This window comes from Xenopus tropicalis, chromosome 1, assembly GCF_000004195.4.
Source record: "Xenopus tropicalis strain Nigerian chromosome 1, UCB_Xtro_10.0, whole genome shotgun sequence".
In the NCBI taxonomy this organism is placed as follows: Eukaryota; Metazoa; Chordata; class Amphibia; order Anura; family Pipidae; genus Xenopus; species Xenopus tropicalis.
This window is the reverse complement of record NC_030677.2, coordinates 46,129,675-46,156,112: the sequence shown is the minus strand read 5'-3', so window position 1 is coordinate 46,156,112 and position 26,438 is coordinate 46,129,675. Positions and strand designations below refer to the sequence as shown.

Genomic DNA, 26,438 nt, shown 5'->3' with positions numbered 1-26,438 from the left:
CCTTTGAAAAGTGCCCGTAAATGATTGTACAAGCCATCTGGAATTGTAAAATTCACAGTCTTAGACAGCAACGTGAAGAATTGCTCTGGCATGTAGCATGGATCCGATATACAATGGTGCCTGCAGTTAATTCAGTTTAAATGCAGTCTTTTTGTTGTTTGGTTTATTAAGGGAATGTTCTGCATGTATATTTATTTAAATGCATCCCATATGCTTGTTTTGATTAGATCAGTGTGAAGCAGCAGACCATCATATACAAGACTCTGATTAAAGATACAGTTGCAGGAAATTCCTTCTCAGAATGCACTGTTGTTTCTAAGGTTACTTATTTGGGGTGGCAGCTGAGACAGCACTGTTCCTTGCCTAGAGTGAGAGAAAAAACTAACAAAAAAAATCAGTCATTTTGCATTTTGATTGACTTTTACAGCTTAATCTTTTTTCTCTTTATGGCCACCATTCAAATGATTTAATATGAATATTTCATATAAAATAGCCGATTGTGGCTAAATTGCCCTAATACAAGGATTACATACTAAGTCAGTGAGGATAACTGGATCTAATCAGCTAATACCCCATCCAAGAACCAAGAACAAGAGACACGCTAAAGAATAATAAGAAAGCAGGTGTCATCTGCTTCCCCTCTGGCCTCCTGTCACTATAAGGCATTCCCCTGGTTTCTGACATTACCCTTTCTAACTTAGGAAGGGTATGTAAAAAAAACAGGGGAATGCCTTATAGCATTACTTACTGAGTTATGTTTCTCACCACCCCTTTTGATGTTACTTCCAGTGGCCTAAAAGCAGGTGCCATTTTCAAATTTGTGGCTTGGAAGTTTTGGAAGCACAGAAACAGTTTTACTCCAAGCAGAGCCTACTGTAGGCCAGCAGTCCACATTGGGCTACTAAATAGCCAATTACAGCCCTTATTTGGCATCCCCAAAGAACTTTATTCATACTTGCGTGGCTCACCAACACTTTTTACATCTGTGCCTAGCTTACAAACAAAAAAGGTTGGGGATCCCTGCCTTAAAGTAATGGGAGATCAGGAGGAAGTGGTAAAAATCAGGCAACTCCCAGAAAAACCAGGGGACTTAACAGCTTTGCAACCCCACAAAGTATTTATCATGTGGTTGTAGCCTGACAGCTTGCGGTCTTGCAACAAGTTATTTGGGCAACACTATTGATAGCTAAAATGGTCCCATTGTGCCTGCTCTGCTGTGCTGTACCAGTGGAAATAAGTGTGCTCCTGCAGAGCGGCACAGCAGGGCCCAGAAGGAGCAGCTTGTGATGGATTTGATGTGGGTAATGATCCCTGTTTTCCACACTGTTCATTCAGCCATGTACGAAGGATTCTGTATTCCAGTTTTGTTTGTACCTTGTCAAGGATAAAGGTTACTACAAAAGGGGCGTTCTTTGTTTTATTTATGACTTCAAACAGACTATCCTCTTATATATTAAATAGAAACTCTCATGCTTAAATATATTCAGCAGAACTGAACAATTCCTAAAGTCTTATCATATTTACTTTACTTTCCTTCTGATAGGACAGTTTTGTTTAAGCATAGTTGACATATGTAGTTATGATTGTTAATTATAATACAATAGCTTGTGGGTTTGTATTAACCTCAAGTATTAAGCAGTATCTGGCATCCATAGCCACACCTATTTCAAATGAATGCTGAGCAGTATGCACTAGATATTGTTTAAACATGCCTGTTCTCTCTGTAGGTCATTGATTGCTAAAACTGGCAGTATAGAAATAGTATTATCTATTTGAAAATGGAGGAAATAAGTGTACAGATTGTCCGGGGCTTGCTTTCAGCAACATCAGGGAAAGAGGAAAATACCCTCCTTTTTATACAGAGCTCATTCAGTCAGCACATGAAATTCTGTGAAAAAAATATAGAAATATTTTTTAGACAGACATACCTGATTCCCCAGATTTAAAGAAAACAATGATAGTTTATCTCTGATTTGTAGGAACCATTTCACAACCCCACGTTTGGCTCACTGCAAAGAATCAAACAACCTCTCCTTGTTCCCTTATGAATTGAATTAATGCTATTATACAAAATGGTAACTTTAGTGGGGATTTAAATTGTTATGACAAATTGGGTAGTAGCTCCTATGAATATTTGGGTAGCTCAGACACTGATGCTTTCTAATCCAAGGCAGGAATAACATCAGTTGGTTTCTAATATTTGTGGTTGTACTTCTTTCTCATAACCTAAACATCATAAACCTGCTTCCCAGCATGATCTTTCATTTGTCATACATAAATGACCACAAATACCAGTGTGATTGGAACTAATGCCAGTAGAACCTCAGTCCTGGTGGATCATGGCAAATGCAAATGAATTTTAGGTATTGCGTTTGTATTACAGCATAAAGGTATTCACATGTTTACTGTGCCTGTGAGCCATGCTTTGTTTCTAAAACCCAGTTCAGTCCTGCCTAAGGCTAATGCCAGATGGGGCTGATTCTCTGCCTGCGGATAAACGCAGACTGCTGGCATCAGCCTTTCCCTATGCCCACACCCGGACCATAGCGCTGGCTCAGCTGCAGGCACAAAAAGCACATTTCAGCATCAAACTGCATACTTGTGCATTTTGTATCTGATTTCCGTCCCGCGTGCCTGCACCTGGACCAATGCAGTGACTCTGGGTGCAGCCACAGGGAAAAGCTGATGCCAGTATAGGGGCTGATTCTCAGCCTGCATTTTTCCTCATCTGGCATTAGCCTTATGGGTGAGCCTGGTAACCAAGCCAAGATGAATTATTTATTAAAATAAAATGAGCAGCTGTGTTTTAATAACAGCAAATTCTACAAATATTACAAATGCGTGATTGTTCATTATAATGTGTGAATGTTTGAAATGTTGCCTATTTATACATATGGTATTATGCACATTTTCTTTATTAAATCATCCATTTATTAAAAATATCCCCTTCCTGCACTAATTAAATATGTTCCGCAGTTCTACTTGTTTGTAGACCTTAACCTCTCTTGCCTCACACAGTGCTTTAACAAGTCTGTGACCCTGAACACCAACTTATGTTTTTTAATTGGCTCATTTTGATTTTTCGGCCTCCAAAATTCTAAGCAAGTTGCAATTTCTTTTTCTCAATTCACATTACTGGCTTAACAAAAAAAGTCACAGTACATCAAAAAAGTAATTTGCTATGTTGGATGGCTTTAAAGTGCTGTGTATTTGAAGTTCTTCATTCTGAATAATAGTAGGTCATGGCTGCAGATCATCCCAAGCACCTCTTACCAAACTGTCATTTTTCCAGTTCAGTTGATTTCTGACATGTCTCACTCCGTCATTCGATGAGTTGGAAATTTCATCTATGTCTTTGCCTCTTTCTGTTTTATTTATTGCAAACCTTGTGTGATTAGTTATGTAGCCAGGAAGTTGTGTTTCCAAAATAGTTTTGATTTGGAGATTGCCTCTGCATTTAAAATTAGTTCATTTCAACCTATATTTACTTCCCCAATTGGTTGCCTGTTGAATAATCTTATTATAGGCTGTAAAAGTCCAGGAATAGCCTTCAGCCATCAGTGTGACATATATATATCTATAAAATATTTGGATGGGAATATGGCCTTGGTGTAGAATTTTAATAGAAGGCTCAGCGATTCTCATCCGTCAGGCACTGAGGGAGTTAACGATCACCAGTGAAACCCTCCGTCTCTGGTTCAGCAACTTGGACAATAAATCTGCATTATTCATAATTAGCATTAGTTACATTTTGAATTATTGCATTAATTAATTTTTAATTAGAAGCAATAGGAGAATGTCTGAAAGCTCAACAGGATTGCACTGCTGGTAAGGTCACTTTTACGGCAGAGAATAATTTGAAGGAGATTTAATGAACTTGCTGTCCTTACCATTAAGGAAAAAGTAAAATAATAATTCTAATAATTACATTTAGGGACTACTGTAAATATTTTGACAAGGAACAAAAAAAACCCAAGCAGACAAAATGGTGTAAATCTCTTAGTACAAATAGGCAAATTTAGAATGTATCCTAATTTTAAAACCGTATAAAAAGTAAGCCCAGCTAATAACGTGCAGCATTGCATTTTATTTCTCTGCTAAGCCATAAATTCCTTTGATGGATCATTTGGTCAGAAAAAGCGGATGGGCTGATATAATAGCAAGCATGTTCCTAACTGTTCCTTCATTTGTGTGATCCATCTTTTATCACCTGCATATGATAAAGAGGAATACATTGCTTTCCTCGCCATTTGCATGAGATCATTATTTGATTCCTTTCCTCTCGCACACAGACAGCAAAATAACAATGAAATAAGCTGAGCTAACACCGCGCAGGCTGCAGAGTTATAAATTAGGCTGTCACTTGTCTGACTATGTTTGGCACTAGTTTGCCCTGATAGTTAGCACCTTTAAAGCTTGAAAAATTGCACTGACTGGAAAGACTCAGATGTTTTGCTTTGCACAGTAGCAAACAGCATTGAGATTAGAAGCCAAGACATAAAACTTGGATACAGTATCAGAAAGGGCTTGTAGTATCTCTCTTCTAGTTTTAACCTTCTGGGTTAGTAGAGGTCTCTTTTATCAGTTACTGCTTCGCTATGAGAGCAGCGTCAGATTAGTCCACCAGGGTCATTCCCCATTTCTGTATGAGAGATAGGGGCAGATATGGAGGGAAAAACAAGATAACTGTATGCAAAATACATAAAGGCAGTAAGTAAAGAAAGGAGATAGAAGGGTTTGCAGAGTGGGCCTCTGGTTTTGTGTGGGCTCCTAGCCCCCCAGTTCTGCACTGTACAGGGGCATTTCTGTGTGACTTGAGGCAAATGTGTCCCTTTACAAGGATTTTTTCCCCTTTTACCTGGTCAGGTAAGAACTCACTTTTAAAGCTATCCCTTGCCATTGCAAAGCATTAGAAACCTCAGTTGAGCATAATCAGGGCCCTCAGGCTGTGGGGTAACAGGTGTGGTCAAGACAAACCCAGAGCATGATACTTCCTGGTTGGTTCCTATAATGTGGGCTACTCTTGTGCTGTTAATGGCTAATGCTTTCCAGTAATAGCTGGCTGTTTGACTGCGAGTAGGGGTGATTATAATGATATAGTCATAAGGGATTCTGTATTGCTTGCCATCAACAGGGCCAATTGTAGGCAGGATATGGTAGTAATTATCCAGTGCACCAACTATAAGATGAATACCATATCTATCCAATATATATCCAATAATAAATATGCAAATATTCAGAAAAAAACACAGGAAGAAACCACATACGTTGCTGCTCAATTTAAAGCATGATAAAAACATAAACCCTGCACATACACTTAGTATATTTCTTCTGCAGTAAACCACTAATTGAACAAAATAATTTAGAGCATTTATGGGTACGGATAAGCATTCTAATGAAATAGCTCTTTTAAATATTCTGCATGCTTTATCTGTATTAAAACAATTAAGGAAAATGTTATTATTCTGATTTTAGCAGCAGTGTCACTCTTCTCTCTGTTACAAAGAAACAATCAGTTGCTCAGAAATAGATTTTATAATTACTAGATAAGGTACTCTGTGTTTTGAGGAATTAGAGAAAAGATGAAATGATACGTATGGGCAAATAAGAAGCGAATTGCAGGTGGTAAGGAAAATATTTCTCGCAAACCGTTACAGAAATTCAGTTTCATTATCAACACAGACAATATTAAAGGAATACAATAGTTTATTCAAGAAAGTAAAAGCTGTATTCAATTGTCCAAAATCTGTGGTGACCACAGAGATGAAAGTGGTTGTTCCTCAGTTGAGTTTGTTTGGATCACAGTTTGGTTGGACCTGGGGTTTTTCAGATAAGGGGTCTTTCTGATATTTGGATCTCCATACCTTATATCTACTAAAAATCATTTAAACATAAATTAAAGCCAAAAGGATTGTTTTGCCTCTAATAAGGATTCATTATATCTTAGCTAGAATCAAGTTCAAGGTACTGTTTTATTACAGAGGAAATCATTTAAAAAAAAAAAAGAACAATATAGAATTATTTGATTAAAATGGAGAATATGGGAGATGGCCTTCCCGTAATTTCAAGCTTTCTGGATAATGGATCCCATACCTGTACATATATACTATATGAAATGTATATGAATGGTGCTTAATTATGCCTCTGTGGTTAACGGAGTGCTTTTATATAGCCAAGGTGACTTTTAATATCCTTATTTTACAACAGGGGTATATGTTTTATGACAGAAATTACTAAGCATTGATGCATTGATTGTATGTGTGTGTATGTATATATATATATATATATATATATATATATATATATATATATATATATATATATATATATATAAAGCCAGTAAAGCCAGTCGTCCCTGCATTTCTCTCTATTAAGAGAAAATACATGGAAGTTAAAGCCTTCATATGAAACAGACCTATTTTCCCTTAAAGCAATAAACTGTATGAGTCAGCAATGGAAACATATGTAGGCAGAGGTAATGAGTCTGTGTGTAGGTATAAGTAACCATGAGATCTATGTGTTAAAGTATTACTTACTTTGATTAATCTATTTCATTTTTCACCACGGCACAGATCTATAGCACAAATTTGATTAATAACTACTTTAGTTAAATAATAATGTGTGCATTGTTCAATTATGTAAGAATGAACTCCCCTTGGACGTGCCAAGTGATCTATGTATCACAATGACTCTATTAAACCTAGGCAGCATCTGAGTGATTTACTGTTCAGTCCATTAGCTTTCACATCTACAGAAATGTGTTTACTGACTTTCATACGTTTACCAACTCTCTAGACAGGTAAATCTATGTCAGACAATAGCAAGATGCCAGCTGCCATTGTTAAACATTTATCAAATTATTCCTTCAGCTTTTTCTTTAATGACCTGTTTGTATGACTATTCTCATTAAGAAATGTGATATAAACACTGGTTGTCATTTATGGCTTAATTACCAAATTATAAAATAAGGAAACATTTGTGCTTTTTAAAAATATATGTTTAGTCGAGGTCAAAAACCCGTAAAATCAAACAAATCTGAATTTTTTTTAATAAATATGCTCCTTTTATCTATTAGGCACTTTAGTACAATGCAGAATCCACAAATAAATTGAATAACATATATATATATATATATATATATATATATAATATGCAATGCCAGATGGAGAGCACACCAAACTATATAGACGATACCTGGGTGCCAGAGCAATGTTATTGGAATACAGGTAAAAAGTGTCGGCACTCACAGGATTTGCATGAAATACTCACAGACAGCAAGTCATAGTCAGATGTAATAAGGTGAGGTTTATTAGTCCAACGTTTCGGTTCCTTACTAGAACCTTCCCTGACGAAGGTTCTAGTAAGGAACCGAAACGTTGGACTAATAAACCTCACCTTATTACATCTGACTATGACTTGCTGTCTGTGAGTATTTCATGCAAATCCTGTGAATGCCGACACTTTTTACCTGTATATATATATATATATATATATATATATATATATAAACATATAACTTACAGGAAACCATGTCAAAGAGAAAAAATGCCCTTGCTAAATCGCTTTAATTTATTATAAAAACTTATGAGCCTGACAAGCAATCGTTGTATACGTTTCATGCCCTCCCAGTACTTATAAATAAGCATAAAGAGACCAAACCATGAACCCATCCCATCTACAAAGGGTTGTCTTAATGCCTGTGAATAAGTGCCATATGGGCATGCACAAGGCCATTGCTTGTTGGGATTGTAAGACTTTTTCTAAGATGTAGTATATAAACCTATATATGTATTGCATCTAACACGCAGGACTTTATTTTTTCTTTTTGTACACAGGCCTAGTAATCACTGGGGCCATTCCCTTGCATCTTTACAACAAGGGTAAATTTCTCTGAATGATCTGTTATGATGTGCTAAGAGCCTGGAGGTGCGGGGCGCAGTGTCAGTGGGTGCAGAACAGGACTGTCCTTACCACGTGTGATAGGGAATAGTGCATAGAAAATACCACCATTCCATTCAGTTTATTGAGTAATATTACCTTCAAAATATTCTTCTAACCTTTCAGAAGGAATATAATTATGTCTGTTTAGTCATCTCTTAATACTTCTATTAAACAGATGAAAAATATAAGAAAGCCTACATGGCAGTTTAATTGCCACTGGGATATTGCCCAGATTGACAGTAGCCCTATCAGTTTCAGCAAATCTATCCAGCTAGGAGACTTTGCAAGAAGTGAATTTCTATAGAAAAAAGTTAAGTCTCGGTGAAATCACAGGAAGAATTTGTTTTAGGCTATTCTGTTCTTATGTCTTTCTTAGTTTGGGAATTACACATGGAGAAGGTGGGGTTCAAATATTTTTTATCAGACTGCTGTTTTAAATCTGTTTTCCCTGTATTTTTAAAAAAAATAAAAAAGAGACATCAGATTGGCAAAGTGTAATAAGCCTTAGGGGAGCTAAGTGTAAAAGTTACTGAATTAAACACAGCTATTTTCCAGCACAATTTAAAGGGCCTGCAGGCATGCTGAAGCCATTGCTAGATGTTACATTTACCACTCTGCAACATGACCCTAAGTCCTCATTTGCATTTTGCAATGAAAATATTTTCACCAGCTTGCTTTAACTGCCACACTAGTCATGTTAATGCAATATGGTCTGATAAAAAAGTAATTTGCCTTGTATATTTTTCTTTTCATTGCCGCTGAAGCCTGTGCAGCTTTCAGTGACAGAGAATGAAAATTGGGGTGACAGAATATGCCTGCTTTCCCTTTAGCAACGCTCCATCAATACGTTGGTAATTAATATTTGTATTTTCATGGAAATTATTTAAGGGAAACAAGGGTATGCTAAAATCACTAAACATATGTAAGATGAATGAGAGGCAGAAACAAATATATGGATAAATGGTTGTGCAACTGAAAAGAACTATGCAATCAGCCAGTCTGTCTTATTCATTTCTTTTCCCTGCAATAACATGAGAATAACTCAAACTGTACTATGGAGAATAGCTGGTTATCCCTTGGGCAAGTCACTTCATCTCCCAGTGCTTCAGGATCCACAACCTGCCTGGAAATATTGATTTGACATTGTTTCCCAAAACAGTAAAATGCATAATATTGCATTTGTATGTATTCTGTTACAACCTTACTTTGTCAAAAAAGGCAAACACATACAGAGCTATTGGTATGTACCAGTCTGGGCAATGGTAACCTGTTATGCCTGTGAACACTGACATGTGGCAAGGGTAATTTTGGCTTATTTCAATATAGCAGTGGAATGCCTACCTTTAGAAAAGGGCACTCCTTTACCCCAAAGGTTAATTCTTTAAAGTTTTAACCAAACAAATATAATATTGAATAACCTGTTGCACTGATACTTTTGGGTAGGTATCCCTAAGTAGGCAGCCCCTCTGTGTTATATGCATAACAGCTATTCAAGGGGGCAAATATTAGCCAAGGCTGGTCCAAAATACCGCCATTCTACCAAGTACAGGGAGTCAGACCCAGACTGGCAATCTGTGGATTCTGGCAAATGGCGGAGAGGCTGCTGTAAGATGCCATAGACAGTCACTATATAGTGGGCTAATGGGGGCTGTTTGGGCCTCTTTGTGTCTCTTGGGAGAAGAGAGACTGAGTGGAAGCACCAGTGGCATAGAATGAGAGATGGCAGTTGAGATGACAAAGAAGGAATGGAGGGGTTATGGATAGATAATTAAACATAATTGTGGACATTATATTATTTGGTCAGCTTTATAGTCTGTATTTGTTCTATCACCTATCCAAAGTTCTTTTCTTTTCATATATATATATATATGAAAAGAATGAGTTATTAGTTCTGTTTTAACCTTTTATTGATGATGGAAAAACCCACACTTTTCCAAGGTCACAGCAGGTATCTGTCGATGGCACCACTGTCTCGTTACGCCTCCTGCTAATTTACGCCACATATCCTGCTTGCCTCCCGCTGTGCCTTGCAGCATTGCTTACCTGCTTTTCTGTCATTTGTAATAATAACTCACAGGCTTTCTCTTCAGTGCAGGGATTTTAATTTATTTTGGAGATACTGAAAATGTATTTAATCATATATTTTACTACACTATAAATCTATTTTCCAGATGAATCGGCTTTTATCTGCATGTTTTTCTTATTGGAAATACAAAAACAATAAACTATATGAAGAAAGACAGCAAGGGGAAAAGTCATGAAGAATGTAAAGTGATCAGAGCCACTTTGAACACAACCTTTCTGACCTTGATATAATGCCTACAAAGTATAACAGAAACTCTTCACTGTCCTTTGTGGTTTGTGATGTTAAAGACCATGTCAAAGAACTACTGAAAGAAAACTTTGCCAAACAGACAATTATTTCTAGAGGATACATACTGGTGGAACTATTTCATATTCCACAAATGCTATTTTATTCTAAGGAGCAGATGAATTCTGCACTGACCAACAAAGCTCATATCATTTATGAGTTCATGTCATTTGCTCACTGTCTTAATGATCCAAAATGTTTAGTTCATTTAGCTAAATAGCTGTATTTTATCTGTTCAAGCATAATTTCTTAAGATCAACTATGTATTTGCACATATAATTACCATGTGATTTCTCCCTCTGTGCTCACAGGTTCAGACATTGTTCTTAGGTCTGACTCCAGGCTAAGGTGCTGTTCACCCTTGGCTTAACTTTTAGTATGAGAGTATTATTTGCTATTGGTTTTTTATTATTTGTTTTTTAATTATTTAGATTTTTGTTCAGCAGCTCCCCAGTTTGGTTCCTTGGGTCCAAATTACCTTAGCAATTGGCGACTGGTTTGAATGAGAGACTGATATATACAGTAAATAGGAGAAGCCTGAATAGAAAAATAAGTTAGAAAAAGTAACAATTACAATAAAACTGTAAACTCACAGAACAATAGTTTTTTGCCTACTGGGATTGGTGACCTCCATTTGCAAGCTGCAAAGAGTTAGAAGAAGGCAAATAATGATAAAAAATAAATAATTAAGACCAACTGAAAAGTTGCTTAGTATTGGCCATCCCATGATACATTAAAAGTTAACTTAAAGTGAACCACCCCTTTAATGAAGGTTCAGAGGACTAGAAGTAACTTCTAATGAAAATTTGCTCATTCTGGACATAGTTGAGGTTTTTTCGGGCACATATGGACCATCATTTTCTGGGTATAGTTTTGTAACTGTAAGACACCTAACTGTAGGGCTGAACAGTGTAGGGGTTTAAAAGTAGGTAGAAAAAGGCAGGGTGTGTAGAGTATATAGATTTTCAGAAGGGAGAAGACATTATCAAAATGTGAGTTTAGAGCTTGATACATAAAAACTCACCCACATTTTGTTCATTTCTATAGGACTTTTAGAAGTGTATTTGTCAGTGGCTAAAAAATTCACCATTTGATAAATACTCTTCTAAAAATCCCATAGGAATGAATAGAATGTGGGTGACTTTTATGTATTAAACTCTAAACTCATATATTGATAAATCTTCCCCTTACTCCATATTTATATATATAAAAAAATATATATATTTTATATAATATATATTGTTCAAATAGTAGCAAATGAACCCATATTTAGAGAACTGGTATAGGACAGCAATGCACAGTCCCAGCTGAGCTTCTTACTATATATATATGTATCCTCAATGACCCAGTACGCATTGTGTCATGCATTTATCATCTTCCATCTTGACCTCTGCAACCCTTATTACTTAACTGAGCTTACCCTTCCCTAACTGGCACCAGTGTACAGTATGGAGAACTATGACTGCCCCTATTAATCATTACTCCTTACCCATGTAACACTGCTTGGTCAGTCCCTACTCTGGCTATAGATGAATAAAAATCCAGGTCATAATGTATAAACCTATTAACAACACCAAACACCTACAACAGGCATATACATTGTTAATTGTATAGTGCTTTTTCATAGGACTGGCTTTAAACATTTCTGCACATAGATCAGCAGTAAAAGGGTTTTAGGAAAAATGGGCAATATTTATATTTAGTTATATTCTGTGGTTCATTGTGACCTCCTCATTGCTGCAGAGGAATGTTCCAGGAGCACTTCAGAACTGGAATGTTTATGTAATGCGGCACTAAAATCCCTAATTCTATTACGTTTAAATGTTTTATGTGATTTGTCAGAGAAGCTACTCAAGTGTCAAATGAGTCACCACTTTCCTTCTGGGTCTTTGTGTTGTACTTGTTATTTCGTGTGAGCTTTTACAAGGCGTAGTGGAGGGAAAAGGACACTCTGTGTTCATCCATGCCCTGCGGTAACTCCCTCTGGGATGTTGCTCTCATGTTAAGGAAGAAAATTGGGGGAAAATGTAAAACACTCTGGAGACTGGGTGACCGCGAGGTCACTTGGACGTTCTGCGGATTTTAGAAGTTGAAAGGAAGCGTTTGCAGTGTAACCTATAGCTCAAGTTGCATGGAAAAGTGACAGAGTAAATTGCTTCCTTTTATTCCCGAAACCTCTTCATTGCTTACACATGTTCCTTCTTGTTTCTATCCTCTGGATCGTTAAGAGTGTTAACATACACAGCGCCTGCTAATGCTCATCCATAGGATTCTGCTATTTCCGTAGCACTCGAGGCCAATGGCTTGCTAGATTCGGATCATAAAGTACTTTAAGGGGCTCACATAAAATATCAAAGGATTTATTTCTTATCTAAATTAGGGTCCCAACCATTTTGCTTTTATATTTTAACTGTTAAACTATTTATACAGGTTGAGCAGTTTTGTACCGGAGTTATCAAATATATTTCATTTCTATGTAATTTTCAGACAAGTCCATAGAGAAATAAAAAAAAAGGCTGTTTAATTTAATTGGATTTTATTAAAGCCAGCCTGTTGTTCAATTCTGTTGCTCAGTTTTTTTTTGGGGGGGGGGGGGGGGTAAATGGAAATATTCTAAGCCACATTTCAGTTGGTATTCTAGTTTATATTTCTAACATCAAACTGAAAACTTCGGGGTCACTGACCCTGGCAGCCAGAATAAACAGACTGACAGTGAGTCAATAGTTGTGCTAAGGTTTCCACCTGTCCAGTTTTTGAAGGGGCTAATTGTCACCGGCCCACACTTTGACATCACAAGCCCAACTCAAAAAATCATAGACTCATCCCCTTTGTCCTTTTGTGGCTGGCAAAGGTGGCAACCCAACTCATCTTTAGACCATCTATTATCAGTCTTCCAAGTAATATTATTTAATATAAGCTGCTGCCTAATTGCTATGGTAGTTAAACCCAAGCAATGCCATTTCCAAATAAAGGGTAAATAAATAAAAATGAAGATTAAATGAAAATTGTCTTAGAATACTACTGTTTTTGCCATGATAACATTCATTTTAAGGTGTGCTGCCCCTTTTGTTAATGGGGATGTCTGCCTAAAAAATGGTTTTGCATGATGAAAGGAAATTTAAGTCTAAGAACTTTTCAGCTTGGCTGTTTATATTAACTGCACTGCTGGTTTTGACTGCTGAACAATGTTGCAGCCAGCTAATTAAAAAGGGAGAACTGAATTCTGCGCCATTGTATTGTATATTGTTTAGGAACCTTATTTTATAACTCCCATTTCAGTGAAACTCCTGTGCCAATGTCTAGATAAGAGATTGGCATTCTGGAGTGGGTTCAGCTGTGATTCCTTTAAAAATGTTCTGACCTGTGGCAATTCACAAAATCAAAATAAGTGATACGGAACCTAACCTTTCTTATACCTTCATTTTGTGCCATTGTGGTTCATGGCTTATACTTGTCCAACTTGCGCTGAGCTGATATTCCACTGGAAGTTTATCATTTTATGCAGATTGTACAGAATTAGCACGGCCTTTCAGCTTTTTGTCACCCAACAGCTCCTTGGGAATTGAAATGAAGGCATAGCAAATACAGTACCCATTAATCAGCAGCTTGTCTTGGCTTTCCAGGTAGCATCTGGCGGTAAAAACAAAGTGCTCATTTCATACGACTACCACACAAGTCGCAAATGAGGCATATAATGCAAACTTAGGTAAAAGTCTGGACTCGGTGTGTAAATCACCCCCTTGATTGCTGATGGTATGCTCCTACTAAAATCGAGCACTACTGCCATTTACAGTGTTCCCAAGATAGAATGGATTGTGCTGATTCTGTTAATATTTCTTCTGTACACCTGCTCCAAATACTCATCAAACCAAGCAGCGCTGGAGAACCACAATCATAAAGCAGTAATCTCATAACAGAGATTAAGCCATCATTCTGAGCCAAAACAAAGAAGGCGTGCTGATAAAACAATGGCGAAAACAAAATCAAAATGAAATAGTGCCTGACATTAAGGAGACTGTGTAACTGGTTGTTCCAAATCATGTGGAAAGGCAAAAACAATCATTTCTTACCTTTTATTTTTGCAAATGTTATTTGTACATGTAACAGGCATGTTACATGTAAGCCTCTCACTGCTTATGGGGGGGTTATTTTCTGTTGCCAAGCAAACTTTGACAGGGATCACATTCCAGCAAAACCAAGGGTGCCGTTGTGGTAATGGTCACAATTTAATCCAGTTCAAATTAATCAGTACCCAGTCCCTGCATTGCAGTTGCGAGCATATAATCTTTGTGCAAACATTAGGGAACTATAGGGTAGCAAAAAATCACCCCCCCCCCCCCAAGAGAATATGAGGGAAGACTGGAAAAGGTGAATGAAATTGTAGGAAACACGGGGAGAGAAAGTGCAATGAGAAGAGAACAGAGCAGATCAAATAGTGTTAGGTATTATTGGGAAAATAACAAGTAAAAAGTGGTTGGAAGGTAAAAACAAAAGATCCATAGTACAAAGGCAGCATTAAAAGAAAGTGGAATAGGGAAAAAGGACCTGAGGAGAGAAGAAAAGAAAGTAGGATTTGGTGAGGAATAATGGAATTGGGAAAGGGAAAAAAAAACTTGAAAAGCTGGAATATGGATAAAATGTTAGGAAAAACACCTAAATGGAAATGGAGGAAGGAGAAGGGGCACAACAGGAAAGGACTGAAGGAGGAAAGAAAGACAAAAAGAACCACAAATAATGGAAGGGAACAGGTAAACTAAATATGCAGGGGGGCCTGTACCTACTATAACACATGTAGGCATCATACAGACCCTGCTTGTTGATCTAGATCTAATGCTTGAATAACTATGGGGGTCCTTGCCATGGATGAAATTTAGAAAACACAAGAATGGCTGGAACATTACATTCTTTAACCTCATTTTTTTTTCTGGTTTATACATTTACATTTAGATTGTAAGTTAACAATTCATGTATCTTGGCTTACTATTGGCTGTAAGCATAGGTATGTTTCCCAGGGCTTGGCAGCCACGGGCAGGTTTTCAGAATGAAGGCACTGGAGCTACAGAGGGAGCCCAGCACCCCATCGGAAACATTAGAACTTAGCTTAGACCTGCTATTATGACACATTAATTAGGTCAGTAACAGCTAACTTTTGGCACTCATCCTGACCTTTCTAGGTGCATGATGGGAGTAGGGCTGCCACCTTTTCTGGAAAAAATACCAGCCTTCATATATTTGTAAACTTTTTTTCCCTATTAATAACATTGGCACGAAACACCCTTTTTCACCGGCCAGGCCAGTTAAATACCGGCCAGGTAGCAACCTTATTTGGTAGCTATAGTTTATCTTCAGCTGAAGTGTTACAGGCTGGGAGGTGATATATTCCCTTTATAAATTTCCTTCTGCTTTTTAAAAAACTGCACCTGCAACATCACAACTTTATTTTTGCCTGTGTATAGAGAAATTAAAAATATATTTGTGAATGTTCCAAGCTGTTCCTTCTTGAAAGAGCTGCATGAATTAGTATTCTGATTTACTTTAACATCCTTCCTTGAATGAGGCAAAATCAAAGGAATTGAAAATAAATGAATAAAACAATATGAAGGACCTCTGCATTTGTAGCTAAGTAGCTGTGGTTATTCCGAGAGCTAAAATGAGGTGTATAATTGTGCTATAATTTTGCTCTGTGACTGAACAGAATTAAATTTGTTCTTGTACAGTCACTTATCGGAAACCAAAAATGCTTTATGCAGCTTCCTAAATCTCCTTGGAATATGGCAACCGTAAAATGTAGGAGTCTGCTGTTGACAAAAATGTAGCTTTTATTTCATTGCAGAAAAGCAGTATTTCAGTGTTTTGCTGCTGGTAAGAAAAAGAGATTGGGGATCCCATCATTATTATCAGCTTTTAATAATTAATTGTATTCCCTTATGTGAAATATTTGCACTACGCCATTGTGTCCTGTCATGAATATTAATTCAATGTTTCCGTGACATTGCTTTTGGAATGGGTTAATTTGCCCACAGCAAATCATTTCTCTGCTACAGGCAAAACATTTGCTAACAGTGCTGTAAGCAATACATTGCAAAATACCCCGGAAAATCTACATTCCAACCTATTGTAAGCAAACAGGACAGGGCACTGGACTCGGGACTTTGGCTGCCAAAGCCATAGATGCCTATCATAGCACAAGTTAATGCTCATCTGTTTGGCACGGAAGCTTTGCACATGTTTGTTCTGTTGCCCCTCAGGTTGGAGTCAGAAGAGGCATTACTGAAAATATCACATTGAACCTTAGCATCTCTGCATCATTCTCAGCTCTCTCTGTTGTCCCTGCATAACATCCTCCAGTCCCAGTGCTACACAGGGACAATTAACAGGTGCCCAAAGGGATATTTAGTAGGCCTCCCCTCCGCACTGTGCCCCTAGTGTACACTGCACTGCATTCTGTTTCCTGTCAGTACATTACCCTACTGACTATCCCTGCACAACATCATAACCTCCTCTTGCCTCTCATTGAAAGAATCGCCCCCTTATGTTTATGCATTACACAACTGAAATCCCTATGTTGTGTATATGTTCCATCATTAATGTAATCTCTCACAGCAACATCAATGGTCCAGCACCCTCAAAACATGGTAAAAATAAAATTGTGTATTAAACACTTTCTCCAATGTAAGGTAAGTGATATGAAGTTACGGTGGGTCCAGGTGTTGAAGCCCCAGGCCTTCAGCTTAGGGAGCCAGCCAAGTAGTGCAGTTTATGTTAAAGGTTCATGTTGATATGAGAATCTTGGCCAAGAGAAGAGACAATAGAATTTCTGGGCAAAAACAAATGTAAAGAAAGGGCAGATTAAGTAGAACTTTCTACATCTACTCATCATTCTGAACACAGACTAGTCAATGCAAACTTATAGGAGGATGCTATGTTCCTGTGCTGTATAAACTTTGAAATTTAGGTATTGTATCACTTCCATCCAACACCGTTCCCAATAAGAATTAGCTGCTTAACAATCCCCATTGTCCTCAGTGTTTCCCAAAATCCACTCCACCATCCCTTAACTTTAACCTCCAAAATCAAAGTCTAATGAAAAAAACTGGAGAATGAGTTTTAGCCTTAATATTTCTTTATCTTAGTACAATAATTATATTTCTTCTGTCCCTGAAATCATTAACCAATTAAGGCATCTTTGGTGACATCAGCTAGTTACTATGTATTTACCAGAGGCAGAACTGAAAGTCATGTAGGGTATTGTATTTATATGCCTCTCTCTGTGTCTCACCACTCACCTATCTTTGTGCACCACGATCCGTTTTTCTTTTGAATATGGTCGTTACTTTTAATGCGACCGCCAACAAATAAAGTTAAATAAATACCGTTGCATGCCAATGAAATCTTTTGTCGGATTTGATACATACTCCCCTTTGGGACACATGAAGCTCCGAGTGAGCCTATTGCTGCTGAAACATTACCGTTCCTAACTAGCTCAGGATAATAATATGGTGCGGTTGAATTATTTTCTTGCACAGAGGTAAACCACATCACTGCAGAGCCTGATGTGAGAAGCCTTACTGCCGATAAAGAAATGCCTCACACTGCTTAATTGGACGTATGCACTATGCAACAAATAACCACGGATGGCTGAAAAATCAAATGAATTCAACACAGCGCAACATGGGACACAACATGGAACTCTACACGAAAGCTTGTTTAAGAGAAGCCAATCTTGCTATATTATTTTAAAATAATAAACAAAATATTAATACCTCCAGGTGTTAAAGGGAAATATTTTGCAGAATATGTCACATTTGCACGTTAGTGAAACCTTCCATTCAGGAGAATGCTGTTGCTATCATCAGAACAGCTGATAAGAGAGAGCGGTTCCACTAAACACACTTTGCTGAGAAAAGCACTATGGCATCCCCATCTTATATTTATAAATCTAAATACACAAAGAGTTTGTTCTCTATGTGCAATAAACAATGGCATATTTTTTAACAAATAGGTGTCAACTTCTCTGTGCTTCACCAACTTGCACATCATTTTAATGAAATGAGTGAATGACATTTTGAATATAAGAAATGTATTTCTTTTTAGTTAGAGCCCAGATTTCTAACCCTGTGTATAACCATTGCTCTGGCACCAGTCAAGGCTTTGTCCAGTTTGCACCTGGATGTATTGCTCTATAACTACTTACATTGCTCTAGGGCAGTCACATTGATGTGAGCTAAATGAGTTTGTTCTCATAGGTAATGGTCTACGGGCTGCCAATGCGCTGGTTACATGCATGGCTATATGTATAAGAGAGTGTTCACCTGTAAGGGCCCCGCGTTCACTCCTGTAACCACAGCCTGCAGTGTGAGGGAACCACTCAAGCATTTTCAGTAACTTTCTGTTGGATTTGATGCACTTAAAGAAAGAGACTTGTCTGGTAGGATTTACGGTATTTGTTCAATTATAAATACCCTGGCAGAGTTTAGACTGGCGATAGTCAATCTTTGGCACTCCAGATGCTGCAGAATTACTGCTTCCAGCATCCTTCTGCTCCCTCTACTGATAAAGACACGCTGCCTGGGAGTCACAATTTTGCAACATCTGGACTTCTGACAGTTGCATACCCCTGGTGTAGCATTTTAACTCTCCCCCCTCTGAGATGTAGGTAATGCTAGGTAAGGACTCATTCCCATTAGGGCTATTGTGCAAGGAAAGGAATACAATTGCTTTTGTATTGTGTCTGATTTTCTAGCATAGATTTGTTTTCTTTTGTTTCCAGTTTTCTTTTATTTTTTTGAATTTTTTTTTTCTATTCATTTAAGCCTGTACATAAATGGCTGTATGTTCTTTCTTTTTATATTATCTTTTCCATTGGACACTGGAACTCCCCCTTTCAGTCATTTCATTATAGTCCAGTCCAGTGACAAACAGTGGCAGCATTATAAAAGCCAAAAATGGAAATAACACATAGCTAAAAATAACACTGGTGGGCACAGCCTGTAGGACGGAAAGACTGAGCCAGTTTCCAGCCATTTGCGATGCATCGGTTGATCCACGAGTAGAAGCCTGTGTCAACAAACCCTAAAACTGTAGCGCTGGCAGAGACTGGCAGCGGCAGCAGAAGGGTTCATTTTGCCTTGGTATTTTTTGCAAAGAGCACCTGGGGCTACGTGTGCATTTGCGTGCAATAAATTGAGCAATTAGCCTTTCAATTGAAACTGGAGGAGGATAACAACTAGCGATTAAAAGATTTAATATGTGTTAAGTGGTTTCTAAAAGAACAGCCCTGCATATTTTGTAAATTAACGTAAATGAAATAAATACAAGTGAAATTGTGTAACATAAATTTAACGCAGTGAGAATATATTAAAATGGCAGAAATTACCCTCCCCCATGTTAATGACAAAGCTATAAAATAATGTTTTAAAGTATTAATATTGGATTACGCACACTGTAAGATGGGATGTGCTGGCGAGGAAAATGCAGTTCATTTAATGCTCGTATAAATATTTTGGCATCACAGAATTTATGCTGGTGATTAAACGCACTATTTGTACGGCTTTAAGACTTAATAATCACTCTGAGTTTATTCTTTTATTCAATGAGACCTATTGTTTATGCCCCTAAGAAAAAGATATATTACAGAGAATTAAACGCCTTCAAACTACAGGTTCCCAAACAATGCTTGACTTCCCGTAGGAAGGTTAAAGCAGTAGATGGGGTGGGGGGGGCATAGACCAAAGCCTGAGTTGTTAGATAAATGCTAATTCTCTTCTTTAAGTATTTATTGAGCCCCAGTCTGAAGCCAGTTGGGGTGGAATGAGGGCTGAACTCTAACAAATCTTTTAGGTGGAAGATATGTGCCCCCAAACAAACCCCAGTAGCCCCCCATCTTCTTTTCTACTGATTCAATGCACATACTCTGTGCTGCTTTCAGTTACTGAGCTTAGGGACCCACTCACAATATACTGTATATATAGAATATAAATGTCATAATATTTGGCAATAAGTAATTTATTCAGATTCACATTATTTAAACCAGGGCAGTTAGCATCAGAATTTAATAATCAGCCCTGTAGCATCGCCCTCTGTGACAGACAAACCTCATTTTCTGCTTGCTAATTTGCTACGACCCCTAAGCTTAGCTGCCCAGGGCCCACTGAGCATGTGAGATGGGCAGCCCCAGTGACAGGTTTAAAGCCCTGGATCATTGCTGCTTTTGAGATGCTAAAACTTTAGCCTGGTGCAGTAAGTTTAGTGTATAAAATATTGCATTTTAAGCTATATTCATTTTTAGGGGTTAGTTCTCCTTTAAAGAATTAATGTTCCCTTCCTTTGAGGTAACAATCGTAACAAATGTTTATCTACAAAGATACATAGATTTTTTATTTATATTTGTATGATTGTAAACTTACTAAGCCTCCATTAAAGGAGACATATCATATAAAAATCAAGAATATACCAGTGAATTATATTCCTCCTAAATATAGAAGGATTGAGCTTAAAAAGTTGTGTTTCAGACTGATTTATTGAGATATTCCACCAAAAGCCCACTAGTCCCGCCCATCTGTTCCACTTGCTGTTCCACTTCCTGCTGGCCAAATTCTCTGGATGTGAAGGGGGTCGGCGGCTCTCAGTACACAGCACTGTAGGATAGGAACCAATCAGCAAATAGGCTGACCTGATAGGGAACTGAAGCTTGTCTTTGCAAGGATGTGATTGGCTATCCCCCTCCTACTATGCTTCTGGCAGGGACCGTTAGGACACGCCCAACCTTCATTTAAAATGCACACAGAGAACTGATAGGATCTATAGGGAGCTCCAATAAAGGGACTGTTTTTACAGATAGGATTAATATTTAGCCCAAAGTGAAACCAGAGCCATATATTATTCATAAAAGGGTTTCTTCCATTTATTCAATATGTTTTATTTAAGTACTGAGGTAACCACATATGGTGGTCCCAGCTGTAGTCATATTCTTTGATGGCTGGCATGGTTGCATTCCCTGGAAATAGTGTTTCCTGACCAAAGCTTTGTCCTCACAGGCTAATTGTCCCTCACATAAGCTTTCATAAGGGAGAGATCTCCTAGCCCAGCACAAGGGTGCGGGAGTGCTACAACCCCAATGTTAGGCAATGGCGAGGTATTTTAGGGAGATTTGTCACCCACGGGTTTAACTGCAGGCAGCAAATCTTTGCCATTGCCCTTAAGCTTTTGATTTTACTTGAATATTGTAAAAGGAACTTTAGCATAAATAAACAATAACAGGGATGGCTGGCCATAATACTAGGGAACTGTACTGGGCCAGACATCGATCCCTTTTTGCCAACGCCAGTAAGGACAGCCATAAGGGTGCAGCAATTGGAATCTGTCCCTGCTGCCTTTATCACTTTACTGTAAGGCTGATGCCACACCAGGCGTAGGGCTGATTTTTCAGCAAGCGTTTTTCCGCTTGCCGAAAAAATCAGCCCTACGCCTGGTGTGGCATCAGCTTAAAATATGAAATAGATTATTATACTTGATTTTGGGTGGTGGTGTTCAAGTTAGATGTCATTAAACAAAACCAACAGAATTATAATTTTCTTAAATTACAGGTATAGAATCGGTTATCCTGAAACCAGTTATTCAGAAAGCTCCGAATTAATGGAAGGCCATCTCCTATAGACTCCATTTTAAGCAAATAATCTGCATTTTATTTTTTTGAAAGATTTTTTTTCTCTGTAATAATAAAACGGTACCTTGTACTATTGGAGGCAAACAATCCTGTTACATTTATTTAATGTTTTAATTATTTTTTAGCAGACCTAAGGTATGGAGATCCAAATGATAGAAAGACCCATTATCCGGAAAACCACAGGTCTTGAGCATTCTGGATAACAGGTCCAATACCTGTTCATATAAAGGGATGAGACTTCTATTTGAAGGAAAGATATTTATGAAAGAATCACTTTTTCAAAACCAGTTGTCCTTATGGCACATCTTTCTATTTAATTTCCATAAAAATCTGTGTTTCAGTGCTGTTTTCATTTGCTTTGGTTTTTATGTATCTCTTCCAGGACACTAAATTACTCAAGCAAATGCAGTATCCCACAGTACTGACAGGAACTGTAAAAGGCCTGGGGCAAGACTAGGAGGAAAATTAACTGAAATATCAAGGGAAGCAGGCATAAAAAATCAAGAGCTAAAATTGTTTGTTAATATGAAACCGTATTCATAAATGTATAGAGACCTAACAGTGAATATGAATTTAAGCAGAAACTGTCATCCCTTGTAGACATATTTTTGCTCTTTTTAGTACAAAGCCATGGAAATGATTAGTATGAGACTGCATTTCTATCTCCCTGGTGTTCCCCCAAACAGTTTCAGTAGGAGACACATGTCCCTTGCACTAGATTATTATATAAAAACAACACTAGGATAATGCTTTGCTTGACCCAATTTATGATTAAGTGCATCTGTGCACGAAACGCGTCAGGCGTGGCATGTTTTTAAATAGATGAATAAAGATTACGTTTTAAGAGTATATCCTGTCGTCCGGTGCGCTTGGATTCACCCTTTACAATCTTTTTGACCCAATTTATTAACCTGAAAAGGGGCAGGGTCTGTGCAGATTTTAGGTATAGCTGGACATAATGGAATATGAATAAAATATGGATATGGCCAGTATTTCCAGGTATGAGCTATGGCAGCAGTGGCCGAGCCACACAAGCACAGTGACAAAGTTCCCTCCATTCACTGAATAAACGCATTTGGGAGTTAAGCAAAGAGCAGTGCATTTGATTTTAGCACTATTTGAAATGTAAATATTTGATTTAACTGATATTGAGACCCGGAAGTGCCATGACACATCAATACTTCAGCCAGATTGCTCCCCATTAAGTGAAATAGGAAGAAACCACAAGTCTAATGGCACCTACTAGCACATAAACTGCCATTTAACAGTGAATTAAACCTTAAACCGTTTTTAGTGTTTCCCAACTGCAGTGCCATGCAAGCAGGGCCGGATTTCTCTCTGAGGAGCCCCGAGGCCGCCCCCTCTGCGCATGCGCGAACGCGACCCCTGTGCGCATGCGCGAATGTGCCCTCTCCCCAGTGTGCATGCGCAAATGCTCCTTTAAACTCCCATACGGAGCAGTGGGGAGAGGTTCCCGACTGCTCCGTATTGGAGCCAAATTTAAAAATTTTCTTGCGGCGGGGCGGCATGCCGCCCCTAAACTTCTGCCGCCCTAGGCCCGGGCCTTTGTGGCCTCTCCACAAATCCGGGCCTGCATGCAAGGCTCAGTTCATGTGTCTTTATACCAAAATAAAAAGAAAAGTAACGTAAAACTTTAGTATAAACCTAGAATGTGTTATTTACAAGCAAAGTCATGCATTTCCAAATTATAATTATGCTTATCCGGATGATGTTGTGTAAGAGATAGCCAACCTCCTGTAGCTCTCAGGATAGGAGTGTACCATTCTCTGATTGTTCCAGTGTAAAGTTCCACAGTATTTAGAAACTTTCTTTCCCTTAATGTCCCCCTTTTATTTACGTCTTAATTCTGAGAGTCAGTCAGTAATGCTGAAGGCCAAGCGGGTCAATATACTTGTTGAGAAACTATCATCTTTAACATGTCAGTCACATACTGAGACTTTAGTAATATATATATGTATGGCAGTTATTAATGTGCCTCCCATTTTTGAGGAAATTTACCAACCTTCCAGACTTCTGCTCACAAATTCTCTACAGAGCTTGCACTCACCGCAGAAAAATTCATTCACTTTCCATTCATTCCTATGGGATTTAAAAAAGAGTATTAATCAATAGGTGAAAGTTAGGTTTCACCATTTGAGAAATACACTTTTAAGAATCCCTTAGGAAGGAATAGAAAATATTTCTGTGGTGAGCTCAGTCTCTCTAATCTCACATATTAATAAATCTGCCCCTTGATTGCTGTATATTTATACAGGTATAGGACCCCTTATCCAGAATCTCCCCACCCTAACCACATGTGACGACATAACAGAACTTTGAAAGTAACTGTGCCAAAATGGTAGCATACTACATTGTAAATTTCAACTCAGCGGACTCAAAATGACGATTTTGGTTCCCCTACGCAGCCATCAGAACTACTTACATCAGCGAATGGAAGGAGTCAGCATCTAACAGGGACATACAGCCTATGGCATAGCTACCAATAACATAATAGGCACCCAGAGAGGACTATCTGGGGCCCGAATGGATGTACTTCGTCACACGTGTTCTCTCTCTTTACGTAATTCGGAGCTTTCTGGATAACGGGTTTCTGGATAAGGAATCCCATACCTGTACTAATTTACTGTTATTTATTATAATGTTGTTTTGACTGTGTGTACTTCTATATATTATAAAACTGTACAGCGCTACATATCCTAGTAGTTCTTCATAAAGTTATACATACATACAGTACATACATACAGGAGCTGGGCCCTCTGCCAGCAAATATATTGTATTCATTAGTCTATGAATGCAACATAGACTGTATATCTCATACTAAAAGATATCTTTATATGTAGTCGTGAAATAATAAAATCCTTTGCCCACGCTTCTGCAATTAACATTTATAATGCTATAACTGATTTATTAAGGTTTAAATGAAAGAAGAGGTTGATAATGGAGGGAGCATGACAGATGCAAAGGACCATGGTGGCAGGGATTTATCCCATACTTTGACATCTGTATAATGTCTTTATAATAAATATGGAGCTTGTTCAGATTTCTGTCATTGTGCAACTGATTTCTTTGGTATGAATATAGTAGCTGTATGATCTGGTAGAAACAGATAGTGAGGCCCCTAATCTCTACCTCACATTGGCAGATTTCCTATGTATTGCTACACGTGCCATACGGACCCCATCAGTGGTGCAGCAGTCGTCCTGCTCAAGAGTTTAAGTTAATCTTCATGTTATTGGGGTGGAAGGGAATTACGTTCGCCAAAGTGTACTCTCTTGTTACAAAGATTGAGAAAGTATGGAATCCCAACACTGGCACTCCCACCAGAAAATGAAAATGCTTTATACAATACTGTAAATGCATAGTAAAAAAATGTATTTCATATTTATTGATATGTTTTTTGCAGTGGTGGAATAGATTTCATAATCCCTTTTTCAGCTGAAATTAACAATTCAGTTGGCTGTTAGAGATCAGCACTGCTATTAAGCGCTAACACCCTACAGAGCAGAATAGTGTTGTGCTATTTAAACCAGCCAGAGACATTCTGAAAAATAGACAGTTCTAACACCATTGAGAAATGTGTCAGTTTGTTGAAACAAGCTTTCGGAGCACCCAGGCCCTTTCGTCAGGCAAAATACAAATGACAGCTGGAAAGACACAGCATATATACTGTTAGATCATTGAAAAAGAGGTCGCTGTCCAGGTGTGCCAGTTTCTTCCATTTGTTCTTTAGTTCCATATATGTGCGGCACATTGCGGTATCTTTGTTGAAATAGAAAGTGTCAATAAATGGGAAAATGTTGCTAACACTCGCCCCCATTATTGTGCAGTCCAGAATCATGTAAATTTAGGATGGCAATAAATATATTGGCATTGATAATAACCATGCCAACTCATAATCTTAGGAATCTAATCCCCACTAATGCACTGAGCAGACTGGTCCTTGACTAATGTTGTCGGCAGGTCACTTCTGTAGTATTAACATTCTGAAAACAACACTTTTATTGCTGTAAATAATCCTATGTTCTGGACTACATCTCACTCCAAAGGGCTTGTAATAAGACTGACCCATATCTATTGCAGGTCTCCAAGGGGACAGATATGTATTTTACATTACATTAACATTTATTTATAAAGCGCCAACATATTCCGCAGCGCTGTACAATAAGTGGGTTACATACATTGGACATACAGAGTAACATATAAAGCAATCAATAACCGATACAAGCTTATGTATGTCCGCTTATGTATGTCCGCAAAGAGCAATTTTTCCCACTATGCAGCGTTTTAGAATTCTATTGCAATTGCGTTCGCAAAGGGGTAATGCTCTTGACGCAATTGCACTACGCTTACCACGGTTGCGTCCAGTTCACAACTGTGTTTTTGATTTGTCACAGATCGGACGCAGTTGTGCCAAATATTTTCTAATTGTGTCTGGCCTCA

At 38.0% G+C, this 26,438-nt stretch overlaps 1 protein-coding gene across 6 annotated transcripts in view; it reads left to right on the top strand.

Moving 5' to 3' along the window:
- tenm3 (teneurin transmembrane protein 3) overlaps positions 1-26,438 on the top strand; it is a 580,699-nt gene that overhangs the window by 130,319 nt on the left and 423,942 nt on the right. The gene's annotated exons all lie outside the window — the stretch shown is intronic.